The sequence below is a fragment of the Cavia porcellus genome, unplaced genomic scaffold (assembly GCF_034190915.1).
Source record: "Cavia porcellus strain 051 isolate PalLab524CR breed Dunkin Hartley unplaced genomic scaffold, mCavPor4.1 scaffold_5, whole genome shotgun sequence".
Lineage (NCBI taxonomy): Eukaryota > Metazoa > Chordata > Mammalia > Rodentia > Caviidae > Cavia > Cavia porcellus.
The window spans coordinates 26,089,594-26,103,108 of NW_026947488.1; the positions used below are offsets into that span (position 1 = coordinate 26,089,594).

At 44.1% G+C, this 13,515-nt stretch overlaps 1 long non-coding RNA gene across 1 annotated transcript; it reads left to right on the plus strand.

Moving 5' to 3' along the window:
• Window positions 1-383: 383 nt before the first annotated feature.
• On the plus strand, window positions 384-13,258 carry LOC134476011 (uncharacterized). The gene is made up of 2 exons (XR_010047403.1): window positions 384-11,487; window positions 12,600-13,258. It is a non-coding gene; the product is annotated as an uncharacterized LOC134476011 (long non-coding RNA).
• Window positions 13,259-13,515: the final 257 nt, after the last annotated feature.

Genomic DNA, 13,515 nt, shown 5'->3' on the forward strand with positions numbered 1-13,515 from the left:
GCGCCCCGCCCCGGCAGGGGGCGGCCAGGGCGCGGGGGCAGCACCCAGCCCGGCCTGCGGGGCGGCGGCTCCGGGCGGCGCGGCTGGGGCTGGGGCTGGGGCTGGGGCTGGGGCTGGGGTGGAGGCGCGGGGGGAGCATGGGCGGTCGCCCAGGCGGAAAGAACAGCGTCCGGGCAGGTGGGTAGGTGGGTGGCTGTGTGGTTGGGGTGGGTGGAGGAGGGCGTCGGGCGGTAGCCCCGAGGGCGAGCGAAGAGGCGAAATAATCCTGGCTCTGGGGAGGAAAGTCGGGGTTAGAGGCCTGAAGGCCAAGGCGAGCGGTGGGTGGGTGGGGGTGTCCCTGGAAGAGGTGGGATTCCGGGAGACAGCCTAGAGGAGGGGACTGAGGAGTGCCCTGGGGCAGGGCTGGGAATGAGAGGGTGACCCTGGAGAGGAGCAGCGTGCAGGGGCCAGCAGGTGGAGAAGGTACAAAGAAACCCAAGGCCCTTAACGTGGGCAGCTCTGGGAAGCTTTAGGTGAAGTTAAGGCAAAGCTCACGCCTCCCATATTCCAGGAGGCAAAGAGATCTCCCAGCTAGGGGGCTCATCTTTCATTCCAAAGAGCCTGTATTTACTGGGGATTTTCTATACGTAAGACTCTGGTCTGCTTGGGATACTAACAAGCAAACAAGGCCCATTCCTGAAATGCAAAGGTTTACACCTTACTGAGAAAGTTGAAGCTCAAAGAAATATAGGACAGCAAGCACCAAATGTCAAAAAACATTCAAGCAAATGCTCCAGGAGCCGAAGGAGAAGAGGGCCTGGAGCGGTTGGGAAAGGTATCAGGAGGAGTAGGACCCTCGGTAGGCTCTTAAACAAAGGAAAGGCAGTGGCAGAGGACGTTGAGGGTGTTCATGCTGTGGCTGGGGTGGCAGGTCAGTTTCTCTGGAGCACAGAAGATGCTGGGGAATGTGGGAAATAGTACAGGTTGGTGAATGGTAGGGTAATGAATTCGGGTTGTACTCTGAATCGAGTGGTGATAAGATTTTCTTCAACAGGAGAATGTACAAAAAATGGTATTTTGTCGGTTTTAGAATCAAAAATATGTTCAAATCCTGGCTTATTACACTTTTATAAGATGATACCAGTAATTACTGTATGAGGGAGCTGTAAGGATGAAGCACTTGGAACTTAATAGAGGTTGCTTGTGAGTTTCCTTCAGAAGGTAGAGAATAATGACCAGAAGAGGCAGAGATGAGTTGGGAGACTATTGCAATACGTCACTTCAAGAAAATAATGAGTGCAATAATAGTTAACACTTATGGAATGCCTGCTACACGGACCAGCCATGGGCTAAGCACTTTACCTGAATTCTGTCTCATTTAATCCTGATCGAAAAACCCTACAGAACAGTTACAGTTATTTCAATTTAGGAAAAGGAGGTGACAGTTCTGAGGAAGGGTATGGCTGATAAGTGGCATGCCTAGAACAATATGGCCTCAGAACCCATTTTTTTTTTTTTTTTTTAAGATGACCTGAAAGGTAAGAGACAGTGGTATCAAAGAAGGAGGAAAGGCCAACTCAGAAAGAGGAATGGCTGTCTTCACAGAACCGGAGTCATCAGGAAAAGGAAGTGGCTTGGGGGAGATGACAGAAGTTGAGTTTGGGGCTTGCTGAGGTTGGAAGTGACCACCAGTCACTGAGATGGGTACAGAAATGAGTTCGGAAGAGGGTGAAGCAAGGATATGCTGGAACTCTTCAGGTCAAGTACAATATTTGAATCTGAAAGGGAAGAATAAAAAAGAACAAAAGACAACAGGCCCCATCTTGGGGCATCTGTGAAGAGCAATTACAGGAGTCTGAAGAAGAGTCTAGAAGACTGAAGAGCCAGGATAGAGGAGTGCCAGGTGAAGGGTTGGAGAGCCCCTGAGAGATGGGAGGGGTCGGCAGTCTCAGGAGATCAAAGGGGCTAAAGACTGGCAAACACCACTGAATGGCTCACAGTCCAGCAGGATGGGAGAGATAGGTCATCGTGGTTACAGAAGTTATGACACAGATGAGGACAAGGCCTTGTTCTCACTGAAGAAAGACAATGAACAGCCCAATTTTGGAAGATTTGGGAGTGGATATTTTCCAGTGTGTATTGGGGAGGGAAATGAAGCGGACGGGCCTGGGCTTTTCTTTGTTTTTTTGAGGCAGGGTCTTGTTATGTAGTTGTCTGGCCTTGAACTCACTGTGTAGGCCCTGCTGGCCTGGAACTTGTAGTGAGCCTCTTGCCTCAGCCTCCTGAGTGCTGGGATACGTGTGCCCACTACCTGGCCTAGCAAACTCATGTCCTCTACCTAATGCCAAATGCTCTTGACCAGCAAATGATGTTACAGAGCTAGAGCAGTCCGCCATGAGCCAGCTACCAGGGAGGGGTACTAGATGTGGATTGGCAGTAGGTAACTGCAAACAAGAAAAAGAACAGGCTGACAAGAGTGAATGGGTACTTATCAAATGAGTTCCTAAGGTAGTTCTTAGTAAGAGGAAGGTCCACAAACCATTGTGAAGTCACTTCAAAAATTAACAACAGTTTAGGCTTTAGAATAATACCAGACAATGGAGTCACCAGAGCTGACTTCTGGGCCTTCAATGATCATGATAAGTATGAGATAAAAGAGAAAAAAGGCTGAGTGTGGTGGTACATGCTTTGTAACCCCAGCAACACTCAGGAGGTTGAGGCAGGAGGATCACCATGAGTTTAAGGCCAGCCTGGACTACACATGAGACCTTGTCTCAAAAACCAAACCAAAACCAACACAAAACAGAACAACCAAAGCAGAAGAGAGCCCATGATTTAAAGCCTGGAAATCACTAACTTCCGTGTGCTTTCATCAAGTCAGTCTCTTTGAGTCTTTGTTTCCTCTTGTGTAAAATGAAACTGATATCCCCTGTCTTCTTCAACTCATAGAGACCCAAGAATGGTTAGGACTCACTTTTTAAAATGATATGGTCAAGTGACCAAATGTCAAGGAAAACTTATATATTGAGGACTTACAAATTCCCAGCTTGACCCTCATTTTGTATTGTTTCTCTCTGTGAATCTTGGGTCAGATCTCTTCTCAACTGTGCATATCAACTGATCATTTTGGAGGTGTCTATCTAGAGGCTGGCTGAACTGTTGATTTGCCCTGGAATTTACACGATTTCATCCCCCTTCAAGATTAGGGGAACCAAAAGAAGAGGTTTACAGGGATATTCAGCTATACCCAGAAGCCTTGAATCACGGTTCTAATCCTGTGATCACCTGAATTCCAAGAAAGGAGGAGCCAGGGCCTCCACCACAGAGACCATCGTGTTCTATGGACACAACCATCCCTCAACGGAGAAGATTCCAGAGCCATGGTACCAGAGCTGAGACCAAGTGGAGTCCAGCCCACTTCCTAATCTTTGAAAACTGGCCTGCTCCCTTTGTGGATGAGCCAGTCTGAATCCCAGTGAGAGTGTGCCCCCTCCAGCTACTTATGCTGGAGGCCTTTCCTCTAACTTTCCAATTAATTTTTTTATCTGTTAAAAAAAACAAAAACCGGGTCAATCCCCGGTACCGATAAAAAGGAAGAAGATGGGGATTTAGCTCAGTGGCACAAGCGCCTGCTTTGCAAGCACATGGTCATGAGTTTGATCCCCAGTACCGATTAAAAAAACAAAAACAAAAACCTATGATATTGATAATCTTATCAAGTAATATTATATCACTGCCAGAGCTTACTGTTTCCTCCACTTCTTATTTATTTATTGAGTACACATTTATTGTGTATCTCCTGAGTGCTTTTTTTTTTCTTTTTAAAGTAGAAAGAATTTATTTATTTATTTATTTTTGTCTTTTTCATTTTTATCGGTACCAGGGATCGAACTCATTACCACCTGCTTGCAAGGCAGGTACTTATGCCGCTGAGGTAAATCCCCAGCCCCGAAAGAATTTATTGAGAGAAAGAAAATTTCTAAGAGGAACAGAAAGAGCCCCAGAAGTGAGTTTGCCTATGTTTTCCTTTTTTGAGACAGGGCCTTGCTATATAGTTCAAGCTGCCTTGTACTCACTATGTAGTCCAGGCTGTTGGGATCACTGAACTCACAGTGATCCCCCTGTCTCAGCCTTCTGAGTGCTAGGATTACATGCCACTATGCCCAGTTTTGAAAGCTAAATATTGCAAGAGATGCTGGGGATATGAAGAAGATTCATGCAGAGTTTCTGCTTGTAGAGGTCAGTTGGGAGATAGACAATTAGAAGTTAACACAAATATGTGCTGAGAGAGAAAACAGTGAATTATGGGAGCAGAGAAGAGGAAACTACAGATTGTCTAGAGATGGCAGGAGGTAAGAGGAGCCGTAACTGACCAGCAGGCATTTGCCATATAGAGCGGGAGGAGCTGTTTGCACAAAGGAACAGATATGAAGGGATAACAAAAGACTGGTAGTAACACCAAGACATTATTGTCTTTTTTAATTCCTCTCATGAGAATACTGTGGTTTCCAGAGGTTTTGTGATTCATCGCCACAGATTCAATACAGAAGCAGATACAAGAATACAATTTTAGGCTGGGGATATAGCTCAGTGGCACAGTGCCTGCCTGGCAAGCACAAGGTTGTGAGTTTGATCCTGGCAAGCACAACCGCAGATTTTCAAAAATATGGAATAATACCATTCTTCTCATTAAGCTTTTTTCTTTGTTTTGGAAGATATGGATATTTTCCATAACAATGTTTTAAATGTTAACAGGCCTATTTGTTAATTAATTAATATGTAAATGTTTTTAAATTTCTCAGTTTTGATTCCTAGGATAATTACTGATAAATAATTCACATAAACATAAGCTCGAGTCCTCAATAATTTTTGAGAGTGTAAAGAGGGTCCTGAAACTCAAAGTTTTTGTTTTTTGGGGTACTGGGAATCAAACTCAGGATGTCACATTTGCCAGGCAGGCACTGTGCTATTGAGCTAAATCCCCAACCTGAAACCCAGAATTTTGATAATTCTGTTCCAGGCAGTGGGGCATTACCTACCTCTGTCTGTCTGTCTGTCTGTCTGTCTGTCTTTGTTGGGGATGGAACCCAGGGCCTCGTGTATGCTAGGCAAGTGCTCTACCACAGAGCTATACCTGCAGCCCATGGAAAGGATTTTAATAGAGGAATGACGTGACAGCATTTGACTTCATTCGATAAATAAATTCAACAAATATTTGAATTTGCCTTAGCCTCCGGAGTATGGGATCAGAGGTATGTGGGACCACATCCAGCCTTCAACAAATATTTATTAAATGGGTGCTTTGTGTTGAATACTATCCTACTGCTGGCATAGAGCAGTAAACATCAGATAAAACTCCCTGTTTTTACATAACTGAAATCCTGATAGGGGTGACAGACCACAAACAAAATAATTTAAAAATATGTTTAGATAGTGACTGTGGAGAAAACCAGGGAACCAGGACATGAAATGTGAGGTGTGTGTGTGTATGTGAGAGAGAGAAAGAGAGAGAGAGAGAGAGAGAGAGAGAGAGAGAGAGAGAGAGAGAGAGAGAAAGAGAGAGAGAGAGTGTCTGTCTGTCTGTGAAATTTAGGATCAAGTGGCTGGGAAGACCTCAGTTAAGAAAGTGAACGTTTTGCAAAGAATGGAAGGAGTAAGGCAGTGGATCATGCAGCTTTCAAGAGAAAAATGTTTAGGAAGAGGAAATAGCAAGTATGAAATTCTGGAGACGAGCATGTCTGGCAGGTTTGGAGGACAACTCGGAGCCCGGCGTGGCCAGCATGGAAGAGGAGGCGTAGGAGAAGAGGAAGGTTACAGAGGTGGAAGGTTCTGAGACATCTGCTTTGCAGCAGCAGCCTCGCTGTGGTTGCTGGGCAGGGGAAGGTTGAGGCCATGGTAGCTGGGAGGTGCTGCCTTCCTCCAGGCGCAAGATAAATGACCTGGGCCCGCGAACAAGGGGATATAGTGAGGGTCTAGCTGGATTCTTGGTACAGTCTGAAGGTAGAACTAACAAAATTTGGCAATGGGTTTAATATGAAGTATGAAGAAGAGAGGAAAACCAAATGATGCCAAACTTCTTACCTGAGCAACTAGAAGAAGAGTTGCCTTTATCAGACACAAGATGAGAAAGGTGGGTTTGCATAAAAATATCAAGAGCTCAGTTTGGACCTCCCTCCACCCCCAGTTAGAGACACATTAAGTAGGAGACGTCTATCAAACACCCAAGTGGACAGGGCAAGCGGGCCATGTGATATGTGGCCTGAGTCCAAGACAGAGGTCAAATGGAATGGAATTGGGAGGTTCTCAGAATAAAGACAATATTTAAAAGTTCAGGGACCAGAAGAAATGACTTGGGAAATAAGTGAATGTAAAAAAGAGCTCTAATGACTGGGTCCAAGGAAAGCTGTAATATTTAGAGATTAGAAAAATGAAGGGGAATCAGCAAAAGATGTGGAGAAGGAACAGTCAAAATGAAGAAAACTCAGGGAGAAATCCTGGAAGCCAAGTGAAGAAAGTGTTTTAAGAAAAGGAGGAGTAATTGGGGGCTGGGGATTTAGCTCAGCGGCATAAGCACCTGCCTTGCAAGCAGGCGGTCGTGAGTTTGATCCCTGATGCCGATTAAAAAAAAAAAGGGAAAAGGAGGAGTAATTAACCGTGTCATGAAGATCAACTAATAGGAAGATCAAGAAAAGCTTATTAAGCTGTGCATGATGGAGGACACTTGTCATCCTCGCACCCAGGAGGCTGAGGCAGGGATATCACTGCAAGCAGACTACAGCAATAACAAAAGGTATTGCAAGAATCCTATAAACGTTATGAATCAGCTGCTCTGTGGAAGGTTCTGTGCTGAATGAGACAGTCTTCAAGTAAAAAAGCTATGACTGAGCACACTTAAGATGTGACAAATAACCACAACTTGTCACACCGGGCTGTAGGGTTGTGGAGGGAGTGAGGTCACTCTGCCTGGGGAGCTCAGGGAGATGAAGGAAGGCTCCTAAGGGATGTCACTTTTGAGATATGCTGTTTTATATGTATTGTACTACTAGCATTACTATACTGTACTTAAAAACTAGAAACAACAGAAGACTATCGTAAAATTTTAACTGGTAGAGAACGCAGGGTAAACTGGGAGTGGTAACCCCCACCTGTAATTTGAACACTCTAGGAGGTTGAGGCAAGAGAGTCATAAATTGAAACCCAATTTAGCAATTTAGCAAAACACTGTCTCAAAATAGAAAATAAAATAAAAAGGACTGGGGGTATAGCTCAGTATAAAAGCTCTGGGTTGTTCAATACCCAGTGTGGGGGGGAAAAAAAAAAGGACAGTAAAGGCACTGGTGGAAGGGTCTGAATGTTCATGTTCAGGATCCAGTAAAGTCTCAATTATAGCTCAATACCTCATGCTGGTCTCAGGATCCAGCCCCAAATGACCTGCGGGACCTGCCAATTGTGTTTTTCCCATGAGAGATATGCAAAGCCGTGCATCTACAATGGAGCACTGTGCACTTATTTTAAAAAATGAGGAAGTACTTTATGACTTAGGAAATTATTTCCAAATTGTAACGTAAAATGGAAGAAAATCAAGGTGCAGAATTCTGTACTTGGTATGCCACTATTGATATGATACTGGGAAAAAAGAATGAATGTGTATGTCCAATTGCTTGTTTACAAGAAGCAGATACAGCAATTAATTGTCCCCTGGAGGGGAGTTATGTGGCTTCTGGACAAGGTGGGAGGGAGAGTTTCACTGTATATCTTTTTTCATCGTTTCAGGTTATTTGTTGTTGTTTGGCTTTTTTTGTCTTTTTGAGACAGGGTCTTGCTATGCAGTTCAGGCTGGGCTTGAGCTCACTTTGTAGCCCGTGCTGGTCTCGAACTGGCAATGATTCCCCGGTCTCAGCCTCCCAAGTGCTGGGATTACAGGAGTGAGCCACCACACCCAGCCTTTCAGTTTTTAATCATGAGACATTTTTAAAAGTAAGTATTGTAAGGTATGATGGTGCACACCTGTGATTCCTGCACTCGAGGCTGAGGCAGAAGAACCACTACAAGTTTGAGGCCGTCCTGGATGACACAGTGAGTTCAAGGCAGGTCTGAACTTCATAATGAGACCCTGTCTCAAAACAAAAACAAAAACCAGAATAACAACCTAAAAATAAAAGCCTAAAATAATTAAATAAATGGATGAATGAATTTAACTGTAATCATGTCTAAAGACCATAGAAAAGAGGCCAGAATGTATTCAAATATAGCATAAGCTATGGCAGTTTATTTAGGTGGCAGTTTAAAAAAATCCAGACCTTCATCTTGACAGCAAAGAAATGGAGTTATTAGAAATAAAGTTATAAGAAACTTCCCAAAAATTAATTTAAATGTTTGCTTTCAATTTTTTAAAACTTAAAAACAGCTCTAATCAATAAGAAAAAGACCTGTAACTCAATTCAAAATGGCAAATAGATAAATTGGGCTTTATGTAAATAGAAATATAAGTGGGTTTTATAGTGATCTTTTAAATAACTATCCTCATTTGTTAAGAAAGAAAAGCGAATTAAAACAGTGGGCTGCTGACTGTGATGGTGCACACCTGTAATCCCAGCACTTGGGAGGCTGAGGCAGGAGATCACTGCAAATTTGAGGCCAGTCTGAGCTCACAGTGGGCTCAAGGCCACTTGAACTAAATAGTGAGACCCTGCTCAAAAACTGAACAAAACAATGAGCTGCTTCTTTTTCACCAAACTGCAAATACCAATTACTAAAAGTCAGTTGTGACTGAGTGTTCAAGAGAGCGTGGTAGAACACTTGTCCCAGGGGCTGTGGTACTGTCGTACAATGACCACTCTGGAGCATGGCGGAGCAGTCCCTGGCTACGTTGCAGATGGGCATCCTTCAACCCATAATTCTGACTTGGAGAATTTGTCTGACATGGAGACCTTGCATGTGTACAGAGACAAGTACAGTCTGTACAATCATTTGTCGCAGTATTCTTCGTCATTACAAAAGATGGAAACCTAGCTATTTTCCAGCTGAGAAAGTGCTACATCAAATAGGAACCCAAAGGAGCTGTGGTGAAGAATGATGTGGCTCCGTGTTTTCTTCTGATAGACCTCAGCATAGGCCTTTCTTCATCTCTGACTTGGACTACAGCAGGAGCTCCCGCCATCTCCTCGCCTTCCCTGTGCCCTCTTCTAGGACCTGCTAGGTAATTTATAAGGCCCAGTGCAAAACAGAAATGCAGGAACCTTTGTTAAAAATAGTGAGGGTATCAATACGGTGGTGGCAGAGCATTAAGACAAGTGTGGGGGTGGCTGGGGGTTTAGCTCAGCGGCATAAGCGCCTGCCTTGCAAGCAGGCAGTCCCGGTACCGATAAAAAGGAAAAACACACACAAAAAAAAAAAAAAAAAAAAAAAAGACAAGTGTGGGGCCTTGTGTGACTACAAAGGTCACAAGCGCATGAAGCTGGCCCTGCCCCTTGAATGACGCTCAGACACCACCATCCCTTTTTCTGTATTGTGTGATACCTGCTTGTCAAGAAACAACTTCAGAGTGACCTGCGTTACCAAACTCTCCTTGAACCCTTTCAAGTCATTCTTTATCAGCTTCTCGGCTCTTCCACAGCTTTTTTTTTTTTTTTTTTTCTGAGACAGTATCTCATGTAATTTAGACAGGCCCTGTACTCACTGTGAGCCTCCTGCCTCGGCTTCCTGAGTGCTGGAATTACAGGTGTTTGTCATCCTGCCCAGCTCTCTTTATCATATTTTCCTCTCTCTCTGGTCCCTCACTCTAGGTCCATTGCTAGTTCAGACAGGGTCGAGGCTGACCTTGAACTCACTATGTAGCCCAGGCTGACCTAAAACTTGTGATGATCCTCTTGCCTCAGCCTCTAGTGCTGGGACCATAGATGTATGTCAACATGTTTGGCTCAACTGATCTTTTACATATAGAAGTTTCTCAGGGCAGCTACCAGCCTCTTCTCTCTCTCTATTCTTTTCACACTAAGAGGTTTCATCCATTGCTACAGTTTCAAATACTATCTGTGGCTCAACAACCCCCCAGTTTTTATTTCTAACCTGGGTCTTGATCCCACACTCCTAGATCAGACTGTTTCCTCCACACCTATCCTTGGCTCTCCTGGGATTCCTAACTGGCAAGGGAACAAAGCCAAGCTCATGATGCTCCCTCTCATGCTCTTGTCTTCCCACAGTTTAGGGGTAGGTCTCCGTCTCCCCGGTACTCATCCCAGAGCTCCAGGAGCATCTCTGGTAACTCTGTTTCCCCCTTGGGGGCCACTCAATAGTTTATCCTTACCGATTCTGCCTCATGCAAGATTCCCCCAGGCCTCCAGGCGAGGCTACACGCACCAACCTCTCCCTTCACACAGCACCTGGTACCTCACAGTACCTCTCTACATGTTTATGTTGTACTTAATTTGTGTAGTCCCATCTCCCCCTCTACATGACAGACTCTATCAGTACAAGGGTCACGTCTGACTTGCTTCTGCCATATAGTAGGTGCTCAACATATATATACATGTATATAATAAAGTACATATAAACTGTATATAATATATAATACATAATATATGTGTATATATGTATTAGTCCTATATACATATATTATTCCTATATTTTCTAGGCTGGCCTTGAACTCACTATATAGTCCAGACTGGCCTCGAAGTTTCGGGGATCCTCTTGCCTCAGCCTCCTGAGTGCGGAGATTACGGGTTTGCGCTATCACGCCCAACTCAACAAAGAGCAAATGTGTTTATGGCAGGATTTATGTAACGCCTGTGCTGTGTGCACAGTAGGGGGCAGCAGAGTATAGGTGATGGAAAGAGTCCAGTCCTCAGGTTTTGGTTTGTTTTTTGGTTTTTTGTTTTGTTTCTCCGGTTTGGTTTTTTGGATTTGAATGGAACTCTAGACCACGCGTTTGCCAGGCAGGCGCTGTGCTCAGGCTTAAATTTAAGGATAACTTTAGACAAGTCACTTAACCTTCCGGAGACCCTATTTCCTTCCCTGGAAGTCAGAGCCAGTTCTCCTTCCCTTTGATCAGAGGAGGTAATTAGATGCAGAAGGGCTGCACACAGGCCGGAGAGTTTTATCCCAGCTAAGATAAATATTTGTTGCTCGCACGGAGACAGACGAAGAGGACCCAGGTTTTGTGACTTTGGAACAGATTTGCGTAAAGGCTCGACCCATTCCGAGAGCGAGACCGCCCAAAGTCCAGAGCCAGCCTGAGGCTCGGCTGTGGGGTCAGCGCCCTGCGGGTGGGCCGGCAGCTCTGCCCCCTCCCTGCCCGCGGCGTCCCTGCGCTGCCCCCAGGGCGCTCTCCTTTGCCTCCCCCAGGCGTAGAGGGTGCTCGCTGCCTGCCCTCACAGCTCTCTCCCTTTCCTCCCCGGCATAGACGCTGCTCCCTGCAGTCCGCATACAACCAGGTTGAAGGTTCCCAGTCACAGGAGCAGGCCTTCCGGAGACAGAGGAAATAGCCGGCTCAAGAGGAGAAAATTCCAGGTGATCAAGGTTTTAGTTTCGGTGGAATGAGAGGAAATGGAAAATTAACAAGGATTAAGGTAGTCCCAATTTTGGGCTAAAAGAAATTATACGAACAGAGTCTGTGAGATATGACTTTGTAGTAAAAAGAGGAAAATTCTTTAAAAGCCCTTTTCACATGTGTACACATATGAGATGTGTATATACAAATAATGTAATTATACTTTAAGTAAAATTCTTTTTCATGCACAGTTCTGGAAGTTTTAACAAATGCACATAATCAGTCGTATAACCATTACCACAAGCCAAACATAGAACAATTAATCAACCCTGCTTCATTCTCACGTGTTATTTTTTTGTAGTCAAAACTTGCCCCTAGCCAGGTGCCCTGGTACATGCCTGTAATCTCAGCACTTGGGAGGCTAAAGCAGGAGGTTCACTACGGGTTCAAAATCAGCCTGGACTGCATAGAGAGAACCTGGCTCGGGGGAAAAAAAAGTTTCTATGAACATTCTCATTCAGATATTTGCATGGACATAAAATTTCATTTTAGTTGGGCAAAACTGTAGGAAGGATTGTTGGGTCGTGTGTTAAATGTATGTTTACAAGAAATCAAGAGAGGGCTGAATCATTGTGCACTCCTGCCAGCAGCATGAGAGCTCCAGCTGCTCAGCATCCTCATCAGTGACTGCTGCTGCCAGAAAGGTTAGCAACTTGTGAGGTGCTTGGACATGGCACATTGTAGTTTTCATTTACATTTTCCTCACCACTAATGCTGTTGTGTGTCTTTCCATGGGCTTATTTGCCCTGATATACCTTCTGGGCTGAAGTGTTTGTTCAAATCTTCACATAGTCTCCAGCTTTTTTGGGGGGAGGAGGGGAGGTAAATTCTGGATTCATTTGTTATAAGTATAATTTGCAAATATTTTCTCCCAACTTGTTGCTTTTCATTGCCTTAATAATATTTTTTCTTTGAGTATTGGGATTTTTTTTTTTTTTTTTTTTTTTTTTTTTTTGGTACCAGGGATCAAACTCACAATCTTGTACTTGCCAAGCAGGCGCTTATGCTACTGAGCTAAATCCCCAGCTCCGAGTATGGGGCATTGAACTCAGTCCTCTTTATTTTGACACAGGATCTCAGCAAGTTGCCCATGTTTGACAAAGGTGCCAAACACATTCACTGGAAGAAAGATAGCCTCTTTAATAAATGGTGCTGGAAAAGCTGGCTCTACACACATGGAAGATTAAAACTGAACCCATATAAAATCCGAATGGATCAAAGATCTAAATATTAAGACAGAAATATTAAATGTGCTGGAAGAGAGAGTTAGGTAAAGCTCTTGAAGACATTGGTGTAAACAAAGACTATGAACAAAACTCCGATTGCACAGGAACTATTATGAAGAATCAACAACTGAGATCTCACCTTACTAAAAAGCTTTTGCACAGCAAGAGAAACCACCAATAGAGTGAAGAGACAACCCACAATGTGGGAGAAAAGTTTGCCAGCTGTTCCTCAGACAAAGCATTACTATTGAGAACATATAAAGAACTCAAAACAATCAGTCCTCCCAGATTTAAAGACCCAATCCAAAAATGGGCATCTGAGATGAATACACACTTCTCAGATAAAGAAATACAGACAGCAAATAAATATGTGAAAAAATGTTAAATATCATTGGTCACTTGAGAGATGCAAATTAAAGCAACACAGATTCCCTTCACCCCAGAAAGAATGGCTATTATCAAGAAATCAACCAATAACAAATGCTGGAGGGCTTGTGAGGAAAAAGGAACCCTTCACTGTTGGTGAGAGTGTAGACTGGTGCAACCACTGTGGACATCAGTGTGGAGATTCCTCAGAAAACTAGGACTAGAGGTCCCATTCAACCCAGTTATTCCCTTTCTGGATATCTTCCCAAAAGAATTTAAAACATCATACCACAGTGATACACGTGCACCCATGCTTATAGCAGCACAATTTGTAATAGCCAGATCCAGACAACCCAAATGCCCACTGACTGAAGAATGGATAAAAAAGAAATGGTC